Consider the following 5823-nt stretch of genomic DNA (forward strand, 5'->3'; position numbering starts at 1 on the left):
TTGGGCTGCACAGTAGGAGGTGAGTGGCAAGCAAGTGAAGCTTCATCTGTATTTGCAGCTGCTCCACAGTACCAGCATCACGGCCCCAGCTCCACCTCAGATCATCAGGCATTAGATTCTCAAAGGAGCACCTGGTACCAATTGATTAGGGACCACTGGATTAAATAACAGAAGTTTATTGTCTCACAGTTCTGGATTCTAGAAGTCCGAGATCAAAGTGTTGGCAGGGTTAGGTCCTTATGAGGACTCTGAGTAAGAATTTGCTCGATGCCTCTCCCCTAGATACCTGGCAATCTTGACATATCTTGGATTTTAGAAGCATCATCTCATCACTGCCATCATCTGTACCTGGTGTTCTCTCTGAGTGCATGTGTCTGCAAATATCCCTTTTTTATAAGGATACCAGTCATATTGGATTAAGATCCACCCCACTTCATTTTAACTTGATTGCCTCTATAAACACTCTATCTCCAAATGAAGTCTGGGGGTTAAAACTTCAACATATGAATTTGTGGGGGGACATAATTCAATCCATAACATAGAGCAATAGGATTTTTTTTCTTGACGGCCCCCCCTTTTTGTCTTTTTTAACTCAACCATGCTGCTGACTTCAAGCTATTAACCTAGCTTCAGATCCTCATCTCAAGTGGGGCATTTTGGTTGTCTGACTCACAAGAGCTGACAAAGTGCAACAAATCCTTAGATTTGGCTATTCCTGTTATTTATTTTCAGCTGTCTTTTAATTTTTTTTATCTATCATTATTATATATTGGATGCAAAGAAGATATGTTGAAGTATGGACTAACACTAAAGCTCATACATATTCTTAGTTCAATTGCCATAAGAATATTAAATAAGTAATATCTTTGGAAATAAAGTTCACACAAAGCATATACAATGAAAATAGCTTTGGAAAAATAAAAACAATAGGAGAATGGAACTAACACAAACTGCTAGATATTAAAAGATATTCCAAAGCTAGTTTTTGAAATAATATGATACTGACAAAAAGACAAATCAATAGAACAAAATATAAAGCTCATAAACAGATCCATGTCAATAGAATTATGTTGGAGATATTCTTGGATTGCAATTAAAGTTAGTGAAACAAATATGGGTCACTCAAAAAGTGAATATATTTGGATAAGTATTTGGAAAGATGAAGTTAGAACTCTACTTCCTGCCTCTCAATGCAATGATAATTAGACATGAAAAATGAAAAAAAATATTTAATGAAAATATAGTTAAATATTAACTAGAACATAGGCTTAGAAATGATTGTTTTTAAATTAAAAGAGAAGGGAGCGATAGAGAAAAATATTAAAATGACCCATAAAGGAAAAAGTAAACTGTATATTAGGAATATATGGCATATACTTGTAAAATTCTAAGAGTGGGATCAGCACACCCAACAAATGAGACTCTTGTGTGCACAAAGAGTTAATGTAGCTTCCCAATGCACCTAATTTATTTCCAGAGATTGCTTTATGCTCTTGGAGAATTTGGCTTACTATACAACAGGACTCTTTGCTAATAGTGTCAAGAAAAGAAAAAAACAAAACCCTATTTTCCTTTTTTATAGTTTACTTCCATAATTGTTTATTTTTCTATTGCTTATATATCATATTAATTTAGAGCAGAAATTCTCATTTATGGAGATTTTGAGGATTGTCAGTTTGGGCATGTTATAGATTGCGTTGTGAATGCAGTTTGGTTAAATTAAGACTGTTGCTAGCCCAGAAATTCGAATGCTGTTATAGAGAAAAATAGGCTAGTTTGTACTCCCCCAAAATATAAACATCTTGTAAGTTTATAAAGTTAGGACCAATCTATCATTGAATTATAGAACTATAGTTAGAATAGACAAATATATTTTAAAATTGTATTGTAGTAAACATGAATATATTTTAAAGAACACAACAGATTTGAATTTCATCCAGTTTTTCATTTTATGTCTTTTTTCCTGCTATATTTTCATCAGAAAATGTAAGAATATATGCTGTATTATAACACTGCGATATGAATAACTAGATTTTGCTTATATAACGACGTCATAACACATATTGAGCTAAATGTTTATTAGTATCAGGTTTCAGGTTCAACTAGTGGCAGTTTACACAGAAATGTCTCAATTAACCTATCTTTTATGCCAATCTAAGATGCTTTATATTTTTGAAACAGATCCTTCCAAACCAGAAAATAATCCCTGATTATAAATTAAGCCCCTTTCAAAGCTGCATGAATTTTTTGAGACTAAGATAGTTCTATTTAAGAGATAGAAACAGGAATTTGAATTGTGTGACTAGGAATGTAACCCTCATTTTATGAAAGAGATGTTTTCTTATGTATTCATTAACTCTTAGTGTTGTTTACTGAGTCTTAAACTATTTTATTTTATTTTATTTTATTTGCAAGTAAAAGGTCCAATGCATATAGCTTTATACATTATAAAAAGTTTGGTGCTAGAAAGTTGAATGAGAATTACTTTATACTTTTTAGCACTTTGGCAATTGGGTGCTATGCTTCAGTGTTTCACAAATGTTTCAGTCGTTGTGCTGGTTAAAGACAACTTGAGGATGGTCTTTACACAGAAATCTTCACGAAGTATTTTAGGATTCTGGCGGTGGTGAGTGCGGAGACCTACTTGTGTCATGGGCTGCCAAAGATAAGTCTCATTGGTAAGTTCCCTTACTTATTAAAACTGCCGCCTACCCATCTGGATCGTCCGGCTCTTTCATAGGTCTCCTCTTGCCCTCTGTGTCCAGGGGCCAGTTTCTGATGTCACCCGTGAAGCTCCTGAGGTTCGGAAAAATAAAGCAGCGATATAAATTTGAAATGTTCTAATTATCTTTTAGCTTCATGGATTCACGCCACCTAGAATTTTTGAATATAAGCTCTATGTGCAGAAAATGCTCTCCATTATGAGGCCTACGCACTCATGTAGAAGCCAGAATTCTTGCTTCCCGTCTTCCTTTGCGGCTGGAGCCCAGACGTGCGTCCTAATCCCTACCAGGCAGGCGGATCCACAGGGGTATCCAACATGGAGGTAAGTAGTTTGAGGGAGGTTGTGCTATGCAGAATCTATTTTTGTGGGGAGGATAATGGCAGGAACATCTGGCTTGGGTGATGGTGGTAGATGTCTGGTCGTGGTCCTAGTACAGGACTGGCATTCTGGCTAGTGGCAGGTACAGTTGCCAGTAAAATCAGATTCTTTGCAACAACTTAAAAAAAAAAAAAACCCCTGTAATATCTACAGCTTGTGAGCAGGAGTGCCAGAAGCAGTGGTTTTCTTGTTGCCCCTTCTATGGGATAGTTCACATCACTAATTTTGGAAGTTTAGTTTTAAACCCGGTTTCCAGCCCTTGCACCTAATATTTACGTAGTAAACTCCTTTTTTTTTTTTTTTTTTTCTTTTTGACCAGACACAGCTTCTGTGGGTCCCAACTGAAACTCTTGTCACAGGTCATTTCTAATTGCTTTCTTATTGTGAAAGTTGTTTTGTTTTTTTTTTTATTTCTGCACAGACCACTTGATTTACTTCTTCTTAGTACACCAGTTACTTCTTTGAAACATTTTACTGGTTATCCTAGAAATATCATTAAACTTTTTAACCATTAAAATCTATCTTCAGTAACTAGCTTGCTTCATGGTTACCGCAGGTACGTTATAAGTAGTACTCCTATTCCCTCCCTCATGTCTTGTAAATTCTGCATTAATCATGTGCTATAATCATACAATGTATTACTATTACTACTATAGCAGTTACTACTTTAAACAGTTATCTTTTATAGCAGTAAGGGATATTAAAAATGATACATTTTAGAGGGGGAAAAATGGCATAGATGATAAAGGCTCTGTTCATCCCTCTGGCTACCGAATCAAAGTTGTGATGAAAACAATGAGCAACAGCAAGAACAAATCACCTGGGATCTAGATGAACAAGCCATACAACTAGGGAGAAATCCAAGAAAGCACCCTGCGATGGCAGAAGATAGGACAGGGCGAAGACGCAGGGCTGCCTTGTCCCCAGCGGCTGAGTGAGACGGAGGCTGTAGCAGTGGCAGCGGCAGAAGCCGCTTAAAGGGGCCGTGACCCGACTTTCCCGGTGATGGACGTACTTGCTCTGAGTACGAGTGTGGATTCAGTTGCGTGCAGGGGGCACCAGGAACTTACAGGGAGACAGTGTCGGAGTGAGGGCCAAGGTGAGATCTTCTCTGTACAGAAGTTCCTGCAGAATCCATTGTTCTCTATTGATCCCTCCCTGCTCCCAGTGTGCAGACAGAGCACGGCCATATCTGTGATGTCATCAAACTGGATAACTGAGGTCGCTCTATTCAGAGGATTTCCTGAAACCTCATTTCCCCAACTTGGGCTCCACCCAAGCCATGTCCTGGTGTATCCTTGCCAGTCAGGTGCTACTTGCTGAAACTCACACTGGAGGCAGCTGGCATTGGTTTCTGGTGTGGCCTTTCGAGGCAACTATAAGTACAGCATCTGTGGATTGCTTGCTGAATCTTAATAGGTGGTCCCGGAGGGGTAGAAGCTTGGGTTAAGTTTGGCCTGCAGCTGAACCCCTCTCAGGACTTTGCCACTGGACACCTACTTCACAAAGCCACACTAATAAGACCGGGAGAATTAGGAGCTTTGCTTAGTACATAGAAACAGACATGGAAAAGCAGCCAAAATGAGAAGACAAAGAAGCAGAAACCACATGAGAAGAGAACAGAGATCCAGATGTAATGGAGTCAAGTAATCCAACAAATGCAGAGTTCAAAACACTGGTTATAAAGATGCTCAATGAACTTTTGGGAAGTGTAGATAAATTCAGTGAGAACTTCAACATAGAGATAAAAAACATAAAAATGGAAATGGAAATTATAAAAGTGAACCAGTCTGAAATGAAGAACACATTATCTGAAATGAGAAGTATATTAAATGGAATAAACAAAGGAATAAAAAATTGAATAAAGAAGAGGATCAAATGCCCTACTTAAGACACTTAATCAGAATGGCAAGAAAAAAGATACCAAGACTATAAAAATAATTTAAGGAGGATATGGGACACTATTAAGGCTCCCAATATTCATCTGATTGGTGTAACTGAAGAAAATCAAGATGTTGAACAGCTGTTTGAAGAAATAATGGTGGAAAACGTCCCTAACCTGGTGAAGGAAATGGACATAAAACCCCAGGAAGCTCAGAGAATTCCAAAAATCAGGAATCCAAAGAGGCCCACACCAAGACACAACATAATTAAAATGCCAAAGGTTAAATACAAAGCAAGAATATTAAAAGCAGCAAGAGAAAAACAAATAATTACCTATAAGGGAACACCCATAAGACTGGCAGCTGACTTCTCAAAAGAAACTATGCAAGACAGAAGGGCTTGGCAAAATATATTTGACAGAATGCAGACCCAAGATATACAACCAAGAATAATTTATCCATTAAAGTTATCACTTAGAGTTGAAGGACAAAGAGCTTCCCAGACAAAAATAAGCTAAAGGAGTTGATCACCACCAAGCCAATATTACAGGAAATGTTGGAGAGACTTCTTTAAGATGAAAAAACACGTATCAAAAACAGGAATAAAGAGTGGTAAAAACTACATTCCTATCAATAAGTACCTTAAATGAAAACCAACCAAAAGATAGAGTGGCTGAAAGGATAAGAAAACAAGACATGTGAAAAGAAAAAGGATGGAAAAAGATATTGCTTTGATGGACCTAGAAGGTGTTTAAGTCAGACAGAGAGAGATAAACACTATATGATTTTACTTATATGCGTAATCTAAGAAATAAAAAGAACAAACTAATCAAAAAC

This window comes from Pteropus vampyrus, unplaced genomic scaffold (genome assembly GCF_000151845.1).
Source record: "Pteropus vampyrus isolate Shadow unplaced genomic scaffold, Pvam_2.0 Scaffold108, whole genome shotgun sequence".
NCBI lineage: Eukaryota > Metazoa > Chordata > Mammalia > Chiroptera > Pteropodidae > Pteropus > Pteropus vampyrus.